General features: G+C 35.4%; 2 protein-coding genes across 4 annotated transcripts in view; one reads left to right on the top strand and one right to left on the bottom strand.

Annotated features, from left to right (window-relative positions):
- The first annotated feature begins 2,678 nt into the window (after positions 1–2,678).
- The window catches only part of LOC145944111 (uncharacterized), a 332,431-nt gene continuing 316,267 nt past the window's right edge, over positions 2,679–18,842 (top strand). For all 3 annotated transcript variants that reach the window (XR_014426620.1, XM_083052206.1, XM_083052207.1), the window contains exons 1-4: positions 2,679–2,748; positions 2,825–2,920; positions 3,378–3,508; positions 3,757–4,280. The gene's annotated coding sequence lies outside the window, so the exon portion shown is untranslated. The remainder of the gene's footprint in view (positions 2,749–2,824; positions 2,921–3,377; positions 3,509–3,756; positions 4,281–18,842) is intronic.
- The window catches only part of LOC145944121 (uncharacterized), a 399,257-nt gene continuing 385,564 nt past the window's right edge, over positions 5,150–18,842 (bottom strand). The window contains exon 10 of the mRNA XM_083052238.1: positions 5,150–5,607. The gene's annotated coding sequence lies outside the window, so the exon portion shown is untranslated. The remainder of the gene's footprint in view (positions 5,608–18,842) is intronic.

The raw sequence follows: 18,842 nt of genomic DNA, 5'->3' as shown, positions 1-18,842 counted from the left end.
ATGAGATTATCGCGCCGCTTGGTTTCATATCGCGCCTCGTAATTTCCACTCTGTTATTATTGCGATTATAGTTTCCGGTGCATTAGTAACGCAGTTATATATTCTCTCCGAAACAATCGCTGCCAAAGTTATTAGACGCGCGGGAATAAAAATATAAATAAATATAAAATAAATATTTCTAAAAACTATTTTAATTTTTATCAAGATTTTATTTCGTAACATCTAAAAAAGAAATTTATTTAACATTTGTATACATTTATTTAAGCAAATAACATTTAGTTTGTTTAGAGATCGCAGAATGAAACGTATTGTCTTTATTATTATTAATTTCATATTAATTTGAATAATCTGTAATAGATGGTAATGTAAGCTTGTATAATAACATAACGTTAGTAAATTATTATCGTCGAAAAAACAATTTTGCATTCGCGAATAAAATAAACCGAGGAAATACGATAAGTGATATTTGCGGAAAATCACATGTGGATGCGGAATTTATTTTACATGGGATTCGACCGCTTGCAAAGCGCGTTTTACGTCGTTGACGTGACGAGACGAGACGAGACTCAACGTTTTTCCGCGCAGATGTGTACGTAAAATGCATGTCGAGACGTCTGGGTCTTGGGTACGCAAGAAAGGGAAGGCTCGATGATATTCGAGCGGGAAATCTGGAGGTCACGTAATAGACCCTTCGTGCGAGGTATACATTGTTATCGCATAAATGTAGATAATGCTAATCTAATGTAATGAAATACAAATGTATCCCCCCTATTGTCATTTCTCTCATTTACGTCACAATGCAATTTTGAAATAATTATTGATATTCTTTCAATATAATATCTCTCAAAGAAAGATCTGTACATAATTTTTTTCAAGCAGAAATATAAAATAAATGTAAGATTTGAAATAATATTTTCTCTTCAAAAATATAATAATGATAATGATAAAAATAGAGAATATTAAAGAATAATAAAATTATTAAGAATAAGATATTGTATTTTTAGAATTATTACAAAATTACTATATATAATATACTCTTTTCAATATAATATCTCTCAAAGAAAGATCTGTACATAATTTTTCCAAGCAGAAATATCAATATAAAATAAATGTAAGATTTGAAATAATATTTTTTCTTCAAAAATATAATAATGATAATGATAAAAATAGAGAATATTAAAGAATAATAAAATTATTAAGAATAAGATATTGTATTTTTAGAACTATTACAAAATTACTATATATAATATACTCTTTTCAATATAATATCTCTCAAAGAAAGATCTGTACATAATTTTTCCAAGCAGAAATATCAATATAAAACAAATGTAAGATTTGAAATAATATTTTCTCTTCAAAAATATAATAATGATAATGATAAAAATAGAGAATATTAAAGAATAATAAAATTATTAAGAATAAGATATTGTATTTTTAGAACTATTACAAAATTACTATATATAATATACTCTTTTCAATATAATATCTCTCAAAGAAAGATCTGTACATAATCTTTCCAAGCAGAAATATCAATATAAAATAAATGTAAGATTTGAAATAATATTTTCTCTTCAAAAATATAATAATGATAATGATAAAAATAGAGAATATTAAAGAATAATAAAATTATTAAGAATAAGATATTATTGTATTTTTAGAATTATTACAAAATTACTATATATATAACAGCATAAATGTTTTATCAAACTAATTGTCTATTTTAACAAACATGTTACTTTATCTCATATTAACAATTTAGTTTGCAATAAACATATTATTATTATATTTTGCACATTTGATATATCTGCTCTGAATTCAATATAAAGAAAATTTCTAAATATTTTAAGGATTCAATATTTTTATAATAAATAAGCAATTATATATATATTTATAAATATTCACAGAAATGTAAAACTAATTTAATCATCATTTCATCTGCTACTACTTTTCTGCTCTGTTTCTCAGAGACCACACAAAATCTATCGTAAAAATACAATCTCCGATTACGAGTACATATATCTCAATTGTTATTGAGATGAAATTATATATATAAATATGTAATGGATGCTGGCGGATACTTACTCGTTTTGTTGTGTCTGTGTGTTGTCCGGCTCGTTCAGGAATGTCAGCTCGTCGCTCCAACACTTGATGCAATGTTGACACTTGTCGCGAGTCGAGAGAATTTTATAAACATGTAAAGAGTTTCAAATTGATCGTCGAATTTTCGTCGCGTTAATATTGGCGATCGCGCGCGCGTTCAATCGTGTCGTTCTATTCGTAACCTCATCACTTCGCGTCGAGTGTTGAAAAACAACTTGCACTGTATTGCGTATATTACACAGAACGTATATATGCGGCCCGAAAGTGAAAGTCGATGTTAATTAATCGCGGTAAAAACGACGTTAATTAGCCGATGTTTCGACGATCCTCGGCAGCACAATTTATTTGTAATGGAGTCGCGGGGAAGGAGGAAGTCAAGTGAAGTTAAGTGCGCGTCGGTATGAAGTTGACGCTTATTTCAGGTACCAACTTACGCATAATTACGCTCGAAAATTCACCCGGCTAGATCGATAGATCGATAGGTTATACTATTCGATTGACCAATCAGGATGAAGGATTTTTTCGCTCTCGATTAGTCGATGAAACATTATATTGTACTTGGAGTAGCATCTATAATGAATATATATTACGAGGTTAATTAACCGGCCGAAAACGTTACGAATTGTGTCTCACAAACGAAAGCTCCAGGTACGTTACTCGCTTTCTCTTTTCCACGTTGTTTTGTGTAGCAAATTAAAACAAAAATTATCGCTTTTGTTCATAGCTGTCCCGAGGGTGTTATTTGCGAAGGGGCCGATCGACTCCTCGCCGCGAGTACACGCACATGTTAGGCTCATCGTCGAAGGAACGAAGGGGAAAGGTAGGTTCAGTTTAGTTCGGTTTAGTATAAAACGGAGAGAGAGAGAGAGAGAAAGACCCGACGCGTCCTTGTGTAAGTCAGACAACCAAACGAGAAATAAACAGAATAAAGCGAGACGGAGCATAGAGTCCCGCGTCGCGGCAGACCGAGTGGGAGAGGTTAGGTGGGGGTAGCCGGAGTCTAAGAGGGGTGAGGACGGAGCACAAGGCAGCGTAGTGCACGCGCAGCCGCCGGGACACGCGCATCTATTCGACGTTTTGGTTCTTCTCTCTCGTCGGAGAGAAGGAGGAGTGGAAGAAGCCCGCGAAATCGCGATCACTGCGCGTTCGGGCTTCGCGGTCGCATCACGACGTCGTTTTTGACAGCCCGATATTATCGCGCATTATTCGAAAAGTGCGTGAAACTTGGCATTTTATTCTTTGTATCGAGTTTTAAAGCTGCCGGTATTGTGCTGCAGGGGGAGCACGGGGGCCATCTTTCGGAGTGTCACGTGACCCGCGCTCGTGACGAAATACGCGCGAAGTTGCAGTGACTGTGTGAAGCTGGTTGTTGTCGGAGACGCATCATCCCGTTCTTGGCACGAAAAAGGTATGAATAATTATGATATTTTCCTCGCTTTCGATATTTTTCCGCTCCGCGATTGCGTCTCGTTGTACATATATTCGTATTATTCTCGCGGCGAAACTGCGTGAAGTTATTTGAGCACTGGAATGCGCATTTATCGAGTCACGCTTCGTCAATGATCAAAGTGAACCGTTGCTCAACGAATTAAGATGGCGACGACAATTATCAATATCGTATTTTTACCTGACTTTGTCCTTTTCTCTCAATTACAGAACAACCAACGACGTATACGCGCGTCCAAGTTCGGGATTTTCGTGTGATTATTCGTTCGTTTCGGAATACGAGAGCTCGCGCGTCGGATTTTCGTGTGAATATTCGCTTTACAGTGGACGAACCGTTCGTGTGGATAAAAGTTAATACGTCGCGCGTTCGTTTGCAGTGACTTTCGCGAGTTGTTCGTTGTTTTACGCGAACTCGAAATATTACGTCGAATATTTCGGGAGTGAATACGTCGAATTATTTCGATGCGATCGCGCGCGCCGCTCTTTTACCGCGTCGAAATTCGAATTCCCGCCGTCGAAAACGCGCGGGCTCGCGCACGCTCCGGTAATTTCGCGGAAGCGTCGATCGCGAATTCAGTTGGCGTGAGAATTGCCGAAGAATTTCATCCAGAAATGCATCCGTGCAGGATAAGAATGCTGCGGAAGGAGTGGGATGATCTGACCGATCGTGATACAGCGCGTTGTGGACGTCGTTAAAGAGCTCCACGTTCGCGACGACATCGAGTCAGCGAACGGTGAGTCTAAAAAATCTTTTGGCTTCACATTCTGCTTTTAAAGATTTATATGTATTATATTTAGGACATTGAATCGTGCGATATTGGCTGCCTTTTTAAAATGTTATTTAATTTTTGTCGTGTAAAAAATTCAGGCATTAAATTCATAATATCTCTAAATAATATTCGATAAATAAAATATTACTTATATTTTCATGATTGAATAATCATGCAGATTTAGATTTTTATACGAGAATAGTTGCATTCCTATTGTTCAAAATAAAGTTAAGTAATAATTATTATAATTTTTATGAAATTAGATATTTCTTAATACTTACATTAATAAATATTAATTTTAATACATTTTTAAATAAAATTTAACAGAATATCACTTAATTTGATATTTGGTATAACACTGGTTGGTGACATTTTTATTCACTTTTTATTCTGTAATTACATTATATTGGAATTGTGTGTATGTATAATGTCTGCTTTTTCAAATGATTATCGGATTATCCAATGCAGCCATATTGCTCTGTACAATTATATAGAGTTGCTATAATTGCTGTAATTATAGGACTGTAATATTCACATTTATGCAATCTATGTGTTTGTCATGTAAATAGATACCGTGCAAATATAAAATAGATATTCCTAGAGATATATTAATAATACATGCAGATTGCAAATATGTTCTAATATTCTGCATTCTATTAATAACAAATTTGTGTATTTGCTTTTAAAAATGTTGCTATTAAAATTGGCAAAAATTGAACGAACGTTTGCTTATATGTTTTTTATATACATATATTTTTATATATTATTGAGAGAGAGGACAAAAAAAAGAGATAAAATTTATATTACTAAAAAATTATTTAATTGAGCTCTGCATATAGCCTCCATTTATCGTAAATTAATATTAAACATTATTTAAATGACACTGCAGCGCAATAACGCGCAGTGCAATAACCATTGGATATTATGAACCAAGATAAATCGCATTAAAATTAAAATCGGGAGATAAAGATTATTCCAATCTATTGCAACGAATCTAATTACTATAGCGATACGATATCGTCGCAAAATGTAGTATTCGCGAGATAAAAACGGTGTATTCGGCTACTCGACGAAAAGATCGTTAGTCTGGCGCAGCTTCCGTGAAAGGTTGCAGAATGCGACACGATTCCGTTGAAGACCACCTCTTCAAGTAGGCGCTTAAACGTCAACATCTTGGAGAGCGCAGTCACTCGCTACGAGTACATGGAGTGCAACAGCCGCTCCGTCCTCTCGTGAGATGTCTCGGTTTCCTTTTCTTCTGCTTCCCCTCCGTCCTCTTCTTTTCCCTTCACTGAAAGAGGAGCGGCAAGAATTAATGCACGGTATAACGAGGGATTCATATCAACGGAATATTTCCAGCCGTTCTATTAATTGCGCTTGCATTTCCGCTCCACCGATCGCGTTCGTGATGTATATGCGAAATATATCCGAGCTGAGGTTACATTGGTTGTATTCGTATTTGTCGCGAGATCATTTAAAGCATATATTAGTACATTCGATCTACATAGCATATCTAGTGTATTTGTTTAAAAGAATTTTTTGCAAATTTTATATTTGGGTAAAAATCGCAGGAATTACTTTGCCAAAGGCAAAATTGTCACGATTCTCATTCGAAACAGTATCGGTTATCGAAATAATACGAAATATATTTCGCTCGTCGAATGTTTTTTTTCTAGCAATAAAATATTATTTTTACAAACTCAATAAAAATATTGCTTTTAAAAATTTTCCATTTAGTGTAGTAGATAACATATTGCAAAATATATTCAAAGCAAAATGATTTATTTGATAAAATACATTCAAAGCAATGTATATATATATATATATATATATATATAATGCAAAGTATTATATATATTTAAATAACTTTTTTTCGTGAAATGCTTATTACAAGGAATCTGATAAGTTACGGTAAACTATAACGAGATAGCCTAAAGCGGAATATTCGAAACTATGTTTTACCGCAAGAACATTCGCGGTAAGCTATCGTGAACTTATTTCAAAATATCTTTAGTTAGCATATCACAAGTTAGTTTCATTGCAAAGTGTATAAACTTACAACAAAGTATATCGAATATAACAATCCGTTAAGATATATTTAATGCCATATCGTGTACGTAATATTCCACATAATATAACATGTCGCGGATTATTTTGAAGCAAATTAGTAATGAGGAATATGTGAGAAACAATATATAATCGTGGATAATTGGCACAGTAGACTATTGTAATTCATTTCAAAGTATATTGCTTCATTGCTCGCGGCATGTAACATACGACAAAGTATAGTTGTACTAATATAACTTAGTATAATGCACATTCGATGTATTATCACTGCAATATTCGGCGCGACATATAACATATCTATATATATTGCGAGGTATAGCTTATTGGGGATTGCACCTAAAATTACTATCGACCGTAAAGCATATTGGCAATTAATTACTTATCGCGGTTTTACACTCGGAACAGTGGTACCGCGGCAGTAATCGATAGGCAAAGATAGGGAAACGAACGCAGGTGATAGAGAGACGATGGGAAAAAGAGTAGGGGAAAGGGAGGATGAAATCACGGTATATAGAGAAGAGCCGGCGAAAATTGGAGAGGTCGCATCGCTGATGAGTGCGCTGAACCAGGCTCTTCAGATCTAGGGGAGGTCCTACTCTAATTTCAGCGAGGCGCTCCACCGCGCCTCTCTTCCCATTTTCGCGATCCTCGTTTAGAATCCGAGACTGTGTTGAAAGCGAGATGACTGTGAGTCGCGCGAATGTCGTTGAGACGACATTGGGAGAGAAGCGTAAGAAAGAGCAGAGACGAATCACTTGTTCTCGAAGAAGTTCTATCTGCTGAGTGAGAAGCTCTCCAAGATGAGACGACTGAAACAGAGCATGGTCTTCTTTTCGCGACTTTTCACCTCGCCGAGGAATTTTCTAATTGAGCATCTAACCTCGGGTTGAATTAATATTTAGCCATGTTAACAATGGGCGCTTTTAAGGAACGTTGTCCGCGTCTGGAAAACTCGGCCAAGATGTGCCACTAAAAAATGCAGTATGTTACTTAAGCCACTCGTGCACTTAAGTAATATTTCTCACTGCAAGAGCCACGCGTTTTATACGGTACATATTTTTTAACAAGTAGGCCTTACAAGTAGTCGCTATGAAATAACATATGTGTGTAGATTCTTTTATCGAAAAAGAAAAGAGAAATAAAGATAATAAAAATTATTTGCTATATATTTATCACATTTTTTACAACATTAAATTTTTTAAAGAGATTATACTATGAACAGATAAATTTAAAGACAGTCAAAATGATAGTAGATAATTAAATAAATCGAGAGGACTGATATTATTTTGATATTACAAAATTTAAGTTTTTTTTCTACGGAATTATAAGAATGTATTACAGTAAAATCCGTAGATAATTTCTTTATCAAAACCAAAAATTGATTTCTTTTAAAATCATAACATGTAAACTTGCATCGCTGGTAATTTATAATAAAAATATTCTCAGCATTCTTCAGGGTATTGCAATTTTATCATTATTTATTTTATCTTTATATTCAATGATTAATATTAATTATAAATCCGGACACTTAATATATTCGCAAATATAACGTAAAAATTGAAAACATTCATTGAAGGTAATTAAATATTACGATGATGAAATGCCACGCGATTAAATGCATATTTGAAAATAATTCGCGCACATAATTCTTTTATATCGTTCTTTCTTGCGTGTCAATTTTATTTAGATACCAATTTATAATAATCAACGCTATTACTTTACGACATATTTATTATAATTAGCGGTGCAAAATTTATGGAATACAAACGGACGCGGCGACCGAACGAAAGAGGAACTGAAATGCGGGAGGGTGGTTTCATTTTGAACGAGGAGCATTCTCCACGGCCGGCTGGCTTGCTCTAAACAGGCAATATTACCTATTGACTTTGGCTGGTGCGGGGGGTTACTTTGTCGATGGTTGACCGGATACGATTTCCAGCAGAATTTATCTATATGCGGCTTTATTTTACATGAATTTTAATTCGAGAAGTTTATTATTAAAATAACTAACGTTGAATAATAAAATACTGAAAATAATTAAGAAATTTCTTAAAAGCTTTACGGAATCGATTGTAATTATAATTATCGATGATAATTAAAATTCGATAATCAAAATTAACATCGAAGACGTGTGGAGAGAATTAGAAAAGAAAGAACATACATATATACTGATTTCAGAATCTCCCTTTTTCTTTTCTTTTTCCATTTTTTAAAATATTCCTCGCGATAATCTTGAACTATTCTAAACTGTGAATTCAAAGCAACGTTCTCTGGTTTTCAACGGATGATTACTTTGAAGAAATTTTTGTCGAGCTGTGATCTCGGTGGATGTTCATCCTGACAGTTGTCCGATTTGTTCCGCGTTTGGTGCATCTCCATCATTTCGCGCGACCTATTCAGCTTTGCATTGAATTCACGGACGCTTGTAAAATTTCGGGTGGGCATATGTAAGTTTTGCGAAAAAGTTCGCATTTTGTTTTATGTCTTACTCTTTTTAATCTCTTAATATGTCTTTGCGCAGAAAAAATCTCCGATTGTGGTTTCTCTTTTTACTCTCTTTTATATAAAATTTTTTCGCTTATGATATGCGTGATTATAACATGTTTTCAACTCTATAATATTGACTTTATTTAATTGAGTAAATGTATCTTTATCTTTATAGTTATTTTTCTATTTTTAATATGTAAATTTACTTCGTTCGATTATTTGCTGTTTGATAGATTTGTTATCACAACGGAAGTGATATCATAATGTCTGTTTCTCCTGCAAGAAATAATTTCCTGAAATTGTAATAACAAAACCGTTACTAAATACATATAAAAATAATACTACCATTCGTGCTTCGTTATCGTAATTTTTAGTAATATCGCATTCCAATAATAATGTAATATTTCGCGTGTATAGTTTCACAATTACATTTCATATACAATATACATATATTGCCATCCATGGGTTTGTAATTGTGAATAAATGAATACGAGAAGAGTTACCATAAAGAATAATAAAAGAGTTATCATAAAGAATAATAAATTTATATATATATATATATATATATATATTTTTAAATATTTTTATTTATAAACTTGTTGCAAGAACGTGACCCCAAAATATATCAAAATTTAAATTAATATTTGAACATATGATAATTAGTTGCATCAGAAGATAATTGATTATTTAATTATTTATTGTTAATATATATTTAATGTAATTTAAGATTGTAAAGATAGTAAAATGGATAAAAGTTTTTTCTTTTTGAGATGCATGAAAGCTTATGGATGGCACTGTATTCTTGCATCTCCATAATGAAAAGTCAAATATCGATGAATCATTGGAAAATACGCGGCACGTCAACGATACGCCACCCGTCCTATTATCGGCTTACAGCATCGACGTGTATATTTTTTTTATACGTTCTAATTATAACCGTCGTGCACTCAACCCTGCACGGTCAATCCGGATTTCGGTCGGGTAAAATAACTCGAATCGTATTACACGTGCGTTAATACGCCACGCGTAACGCACTGACCCATACCGCAACGCGCAACGAATAATAAACGAATGGATCAGTAATAGAACGTCCGGATGTGAGAAACGGGACGAGTCGAATTTTCCTCAATAAATGAGTTATTCGTCATTTAGTGTTCGATTTCTACCGCGCAAGATGCAGTCGCATCTGGATTCTTGTTTTCTGTCGCTATCGAAAACGCATTGATGCGGAATCAATCATCTCAACATACTTTGTTATTATCGCGACGTTTTCACAATAATTAATAATAGCGATTGTTAGTATAATATCTATGCAAACAAATTCAATTCGATGAAATTAATTGTTGAAAAATTAAATAAAAAAATTAAATTAAGTTTATTAATTAAAATTACAATATATAATTTTTATATTTTTATATTTGCAATCAAAATGTGTGTCGCAACCAAAAGCATTTCAAATATAGGTTTATATTTTTAGATTTTATTTTTAATTTTCGATACTTAAAAACACTCCAATTTCTAAATTTTGACAGTCTTCTGGTAACGTAAGAATATTACGATGCAAAAGATATCATGGAAAAATTTTATAACTTTTATGTAAAACTTGCGAAGTTACATATACCTCCAGATTATAAATATTTGTCTGATTGCGAAAAGTCGCTGCAAAGTCTCTGACGATATGCACTGGCCTCAGGCAGATTCGTATTTCTTGGTCTATCTTCGATAATTATTCATTTTCCTGCGCGTAATTTGGTTTGATTTAATTGCAAACGATGGGTCATCCGTCGCGCGTTTGCCTGCTTTCCCTCTCGTACCTCGCTACAGTTTCATCCTCTCTCTCTCTCTCTCTTTTGCCAGCAACAACCCTTCATGCATTTCCCAGACTGGCTCAATATAAACTGCAATTTAATTGCCAAGCTGGCCAATAAACCATGCTTCCTCCGTAATTTCGCGGTCCAGAGCCGTTCATTGCAAAATCAAGGGCGCGCGATCGAATTCGGCGACGATTGCAATTAAGACATTTTTCCGTGTTATTTTTTTTTCAAAGTCTTTGTTTTATATATGACTGTGATCGCGTTTTTAACAAGTACATGATTTTCTGTCGAGAAAATCATCAATTGCGATAATTCATCACCTATTACAATAACTAATTAAAAATTATGAATATTTCTACATGTATTAGATATTTTTTATAATAGATTCATCATCTATTCCAATTATTCACAAATAAAAAAGTTTCATTTACACATTATCAAAATTTATAATATGTATTTTTAATTATTTCTGTGGATCGTAATATATACGCATTGCGTGCGTCCAGTCAGCGACTAATTGACAATGTGAAATTAACGTGGCTTGAATTAAATTGACATTTTACATGTTATTTTGTCCGACTCTTCTCTCTTAATAATTATTTAAACTTTAAACGACGATATAAAGAGAGATCCATCCTCTCTTCGAGAGAATATTACCGTTCCGCCGAATATCATTCCAGCATTGGTAGCGATTACCAGCCGAGTTTCGAAATCCCACGTACGAACAAGTATTATCCCGTTTATCCGGCAACGATGGTAATTATCGAGTCGCCTCGCACTATTAAATTAATCTGCTGCCATCGATAACGCCCAGCCGTGGCAAAATCCGTGGCCTTATGGCGATAAATACGCAGTTACACCGGCCGGCTGGCCAGTCCCGTCGTATATCACTCGCGGCTCGCGATTTGTCACCTTTTATACGCCTTTTATGTCCCGACCTGTTTCTTAAACGCTCGTTTCTATGCTCTTCTATTGCGATTCTTATGTTACCGAGGATACGTGTTGCATATGCCACTATATTATGTACGTCGTTCGTTATACTACACGTGCCCGGTGGGGAATGACGATGCTTATAGCTACCTAATATAGGCGTATGCAATGTCATGGAATATCGGATGACGTTCGATCGAGCGTTTGTTGAGAGAAATTCCAGAGGGTGGTATTGTGTCGTGAGAAGAGAGAAATCCTACAGGGACTAGGATTAGAGAGGAATTTCTTCACTTGAAGTATCGTCGTTGGTGCGTCACTCGAGATACTGTGTATTAACATCTGATACATCTGCTAGGAAAATATGCAGTGGCTTCCTCGTTAATTAATCTTGTGAATTAGCATGATGTTATAGACATCTGTAATTTCGTTTGGAATATCGTGTATGAAAGATTTACAGAATTAACATAACTAATAAGCAAAACTAAAGAATTGCAAAATTCTTTCCAACCTTGAAACTCTATGTCGAAACACATTAACTGATATAAACGAACAGATTTTTTCGTTTAATTCTTATTGATTTTGATTATTTTGATTATGTTTGTTTTTTTTCGACAATATTAATGTGATTGTATAGAAGAAATTTATAAATTATTTATTTTTGATTATTTTTATTACGCTTTTTTCGACAATATTAATATGATTGTAGAAGTAATTTTATTAAGTTTTTCGGAAAAAATCGTAATAAAAATAAATAAAATCAATAAGAATTATAAACGAGAAAATCTGTTCAATCGTTTATGTCGATTATTGTGTTCCGATATGGAGCTTAAAGATTGAAAAGAATTTTGCAATTCTTTACTTTTATATGTTCATCAGGAACATGATAAATGAGCCACTGAGTGAATAAGAACGCTTCCATGGAAATTCTCTCTAGTTTTAATAAGTCCGTGTTTAGACGGACGGCTCTGTAAGCTCTATTTGAGGCTCTATATCCACAGTCAATCGTGGCTTTACGTTTGAAAAACGATCGCATTGGAAGTCTGAGATGCATTCGTAGTTCGCTTACTTAACAAAAAGACTACGTGGCTTTTTTCACCGTGTGCGATTTTACTGAGATTTTTATAACGAGAATATTATTCATGTTGCTAGCCTTAAAATCTATGAGAAAATATTCTTTAAAAGTTGAGATGGAATACTTGAAGTAAAATATGGATTTATATATTTCTACGATACATATCTCGTATAAAGCGGTCATATTTTCAATTTTGATATTTTTCTTCATATACCTATACAGTACACATAAATAATATGATCTTGCTTATTCTCGATATTTTACGAAAAGTATTTAATATAATTTTACGATTTGAATGATGTAGCTAATATTATATTTACAATTTTCTCTTTTTAGGATAAAATTGATCGATTTCGTTTGAATAAGTCGATATATCCAGAATTATGAAATTATAGATTTTAAACCTAGAATTTACAAAGATACAAATAGTTTTGCGCAAAAAATATTTCATATATGTCAGCTGACATCAAAAATATTGTTTTTAAATTGATAGTGTACGGTGTACGCGATACAATATTAAATCATTTTTTTCTCATAAACTATTTCGAATAACTATTTACGAGAATATTACAAACTGTACTCTCTGCCTTCTTTCGGTCCGATTAAAACGGGTATGTTCTCATTGGCGGATCCTAAGCAGGATAGAGCCGAATTCGCACCATCTGGCACTCGGAATGTCCGCCGCATTACTCTTGAAAGCTCACAGTTCTCTCGAGAGACACGTCTCTCTCTTGTGGCGCGCGTGTATTCATCGCGTAATTAACGTTTCGTAATTATAAGCGCGCAATAGAGAGAGAGAAAGAGTGAGAGTGGAAAGAGGGGGGGGGGGAAGGAAGGGGAAGAAGGGAGTCAGACGTTCACGCGGACGCGTTCTCGCTTCTCGCCCGGTCGTGGACATTACGAGCTTTCACGAGGCCGCACCGCGTGAATAAGGAACTGAAGAGGGTGTTACGTGCATTATGGACCTCTTGACGATGGGCCGAGTGTCGGGGTCTACGAGCCGTTCATTGCTCGGTCGAGACCTGGCTCGTTCTTAGGCCTTCTTTGAGGCGGTCAGCTCTCTCTCTCTGTTTCTTCATCTCTCTCTTTTTTTTCTCTCGCCTTTCGTTCTCAATTTTCTTTCCTCTCGTCTCTTCTTTTTGGACACTTCTCTTTATGCGCGCTCGTTGCGTTCGTCCAATTCAGCGGCTTCTTGCTTGGTCGATCATGTATTTTGCAGACGTTGCCGCGGGGACGTCTTTAAGTCACCATCACGCTGAGAATTATCCGCGTTCGTGGGAAAACCGATAGAAACGATCTCGGTCTCTCTTCCTCTCTCATTCGAGACACCACTTCGGCATTGACGAATGGAGGTGGTTGACCTCCCAGTTCTTTAAGAGACGCGCGCCAGCCATTCTCTCCACCTGATACCTCTGCAATGAAACTGTACAGCGATTCTTCACTGCCGAAGATAGGTCGATTCGCGAATGCGCACGGATGTCAATGGGATTAATGTTGCTCGATTAATGGAATTGTTTGCTGTAGTATAGCTACGGGAGAGAATCAGGCACAGCCAAAGTATTAGCACAGTAAATATACTTTTCTCGAGCTCTTTTCGGGTAATTTTCGCGTAGCTCGTTTAACTTTATCAAGATAATCGCAACCGAAGGTTCTTTATTTTCGCATGAATGAGAGAAACGTTGGGATTTCTAATTTATCAGGTTGATAACTATTGACGATTTTTCTGAATTATCGCTGTCAATCGATTCATCGATCCGATCGGTTGCATTAGAATTTAGAATAACATTGCGATGAAATGCTGAAACGAGATATAAGACGAACGGGAAGGAAGAGAAACAATAATAGTTCACCGCGCGTATAGTCTATTAATGCGAATAATGTGAGAAGTTAGTCCCGACTGATCGACACCGACGTTGTACATGGCTCTTCTATCTCTCACCTCCTGACATTGCGGTCAGACAGGCGAACGGAAGTTATGCCTTTGAATCGCTTCGCGCAACGCTCGGTAAACTGCAACGAACTGTTGCGAGCGATGAGAGAATCATTAGTCAGGTCGATAGGTCCTCTGCTGAGTCATAAAGATAGCGCAGTCTCCACTATCCCGACGTCCATTTTACAGTTGCTTGTTATCATCGTAAAGTCCACATTATCCAACTGTCTGGATGATAATGAAAATGATTTACTCGATTTTAAAAGACGGTGGAAAAACTGTTGTGTAATTTCATCATTTCGTCTTTGTTTATATACAAAGTCATAAATAAATTGGTTAATTAAATTTATATTACGCTATAATCGTACGTACCTTGTAAGTATGAGTATGCAATTGCAGATTTCATCTCAATTTTTACGTTTAATTTTAATTAAAATTAAACGACCAATTTTTGACTTTTTTTCCCCGTGAAATGTGAATACATGATTGTTAGCGAACAGAAAATTTTCTGGAGCCGCGGGCGTTTCGCCCATTGAAAGTTTAAATAATTCACCATTTATTGAACTAATACAAAGCTTAATGAATGCAATGTCGTAACGGAAAATATGTTTAATGACACTTATTGAATTATTACTTTTATTTCTATTTCCCCGATATTCGGAGCTTTTATATATTTTAGTTTGAATTTGGTTTTCACGATGCGTCTGCACGCAAAAATTTATGTTGCCTCATTTATCTGCATTTTTATTATCGCGACATTGTTGATTAAAGCGATCCTTTTAATTGCGCTTTTATGCTGACGGATAGTATAGAATATATCGATTATTGGCTCGAAATAAATAAAAAATTAGCCGCGCAAATTCCAATATTAAAGCTATCATAATTGCTGTTCCACGTATTTAATGCAAATCTTTAAGGATTAATTCATTAATCCCTAGTATTAATTCGCGATTTTTACGTTTGCATCGATGTTTTATCTTTTGTTCTCGACTACGGTTCCACTCGGACTCCGACTGAGTTCGCTCTTTCTCTTTCTTCGGTTCATTAATTACGACAGATTCCTGCCGCTTAACAAAACACTTTTTACTTTTGTCAGATGCTCGGTACGCGTAGAATAGGCAGCGTCATTTGGTCACGAAATTGGTCACGTGGCTGGAAATGTTTTGTGCACGTGTAACTAAAAAAGACAGAACGAGAGAAAAAGGGAGAAGGGGCGAGACAGAAAGGGGAAGGGCGGAAGAGAAAAAGAGGGATAAAGACAGCCGGTCCATACAAGGGGATGCGCCACTTCGATCGAACCCGATTTGTTACGTAAGCGAATATACCGGGTATTCCACGAGAGAGGGCCGTGTTTATCGCGCTGTGAAAACCCTTGTCACGTGCAGTCGCGAAAGACAGACCTAAGTTCGTAACTGTAACATTGCTGCTGCAATCCGCGCGCTATCCGCACGTATTTCAATTTCGTTTATGATCCCATCGTGCGTGAGCACGATGAATGCAAAGCTGTTCATTCGACGCGATTCCAAGACGCTGCAGCTCGAGATATCGCCCGATGTGATTAAAGTTGGAAAGTTGAACGATGATCTCTGTAAAGTTAATATTACATTTTCAGAATATATCGATATAATTAACAGTTCTCCTTTCAAAAATTTCATTGTTGGATACGTCAAAAAAAGTTTAGCGAATAAATGTAAAAAATATGTGCATAAATGTGGTCCATTCCTTCACGGTTTTGCTATAAAAAAATGATAATATCTTTTTGATTTTATTCAAAATTGATTTGAGCATATATTTAAATATAGTTTTATTACTTGATCGAAATATACGAGTTTCTTCAAAAATAGAAGTTACAGGTAAAATTTAAGGGACAAAATATATTACATCTATCGATCGGTCACATTACATTGGTCCATTCTTATCCGTGGAATCTGGATTCGAGCACGTGACAAGATCACCTTGCATTAAATACGTAACGCAATTATGGCATTGTCTAGTATAATCGCGTATAATTGCATCGAAATTGCACGGAAATTTGCCAGGAAAAAAACTGTTCACGAAACGATCTCGGGCCGTCCGTGATCTCGGACGAATATGAACCCTCGGCGGAGCGGCCGACACGGTTACTTCCGGTCGACGGTCAGATTTCACGGCGAATTAAAAATTTCGCATCCTGGCGGGCCGCGCGCTCGCCGGTCGATGAATAAAACATCGTTCTGCGTGGTTAGTCTGATTATTTACGCAGGTACGCGGCGAGCAGTCGTGCGAGCCAAAATCGATGTAGCTGCGGCTTGTAAATATCTAGTATTAATATACATCGGGACGCATCTCTGTGTGTGCGCGTGGCACAATTTTTTTAACGTTACCGTTCCGAAAAACAAAATCAACGCGTGCGGTGAATATACATTTTGCATTCGATTTTGCATTCGAAAGAATGAATTTTTTATACGATATCGTCGCGAATTCGATAAATCGAATCGAACCAAATGTCCAATACCTAGGATAAACAACCCAGATTGTAAAAGCGCACTTGAACGTAACGCATATGCTTGCTATATGAGCTCTCTTCCGGCTGATTAATGATCTGAATGATTAAAAGCGAGTCGCATAGCCGGTTGTTTGTGCCTATACTCGCAGCTCTCGAGATAGAAAAGAATCGGACGATGACGAGGAGCGGAGATGCAGTGAGAAAAGTTGGTTAATGAGACTTTGCGCAGATTACTGCGTGATTGACATGCAGAAGCTCTCGTATGTAGAATGCATGTAATGCATCCTAATATCAATGATTATCTAGACAGATAATTGGAAGTGTATCGCTGATCCAATTATATCCTCTCGGTGCTTGATAATGCATCTTGTTATGCTCGAGGTTATGCTTGAACTTAAGAAGCCTTTACTTATATATGTAATTAATATGTACGGAATAATTCCGTTTCAATTTTTATGGATTATTTGTCGTAAAGATACTTATATGATTTTATATATTTTTCCACAAGTTGCTTTATTTAATTTTATTCATAGAAAAAGTATTTTTCAAAATTGTTTTTTATATACATATATTATTTTCTTTAAAAAAATCTTTTTTTTCTCAATAAAAAAATTGTAATGTTTAATTTCCTTAATTATTTACTTATGTATTATGACTGATTATAATTCTTTCAAGTTATTTAATGTAACGTTTAGTGTAGATTGTATAGTAGCAATTATAATGGAAAATTGTTCAAGCACAATCATCGTTAATAACTAAGATTACGAATATATTTCTAGTCCAAGAACGATCGCGCTTTTATAATACGCGGGGCGGATACAGGATGCCTATCTAGGGGCGATGTACGAATTACATTTATACGCGTTAGACGGCCACGTGGCTCGGTTCCTGAGGGATTCTCCTGCATGAACGAACTATAAAATCGCGTCGAGGTCATTCAGCGTGGAAGAAAGACATAGATACGTAGAGAAAAGAGATCTCGTTCGTGTGAACTTCGTCCAAAAATGGATTATAGAGCCGATCATCGATTTTGTCCTCCTCGTTAATTCTCGTCTAATACGATACGAACGTAAAGTAATGCCTTTCCGAGACCAAGAACGTCGTCTATTCTCCGTATCGATGAAACAGTTACTTTGTTATCCCGCGCAGTATTATCTCGGATTTACTTGGCGGCGAGGGAAAGCACGATCCAATTAGGACCGTGGCGTTATTACCATAAAACATTTCAGTCGTAACTCGGACAAACGGATCGCAATGCCGTGCAACAGTTCCCAGGTTTACGGTTTACTCCATAGGGATTTAATACTAAAGTATTTAACTGCGTCGTTTCAATCGATTATTCTATGAAATAACGAAATGGTTAAGCGGCTCGAGTAAATCGCTTTTCTTGTAAATGGAATATAGAGATATTTGTGTATGATATACGTATATTATTCTGATTGCATTTCACTCTCTCAGGATTATTTGAAACGACTTAATAATGAGATGTGTAATTAAGTTTAATCAATTATAGTGGAATAAGAGCAACGGAATAACTGGGATATATAAGTTCTCTTCTTCGTACAAGTAATTAAATATCCGATATTCACTGATTTATTTATCGATATTTATATAGATACAGCATCCTTTTATCAAACATCGAAATATCCCGATTTCGCGGACAATTATGTAATTGAAATAGCTTTAAGAGAGCTTTATTTGCGGCATCAGCCCCGAGAGTTGAACAAAAGCGAGGATTTAA

Source organism: Prenolepis imparis, unplaced genomic scaffold, assembly GCF_030444845.1.
Source record: "Prenolepis imparis isolate NDT839.2.m4 unplaced genomic scaffold, iyPreImpa1.0 SCAF_12, whole genome shotgun sequence".
NCBI classification, from domain to species: domain Eukaryota; kingdom Metazoa; phylum Arthropoda; class Insecta; order Hymenoptera; family Formicidae; genus Prenolepis; species Prenolepis imparis.
The sequence above is the reverse complement of the archived record's forward strand: the minus strand, read 5'-3'. Positions and strand labels throughout refer to the sequence as shown.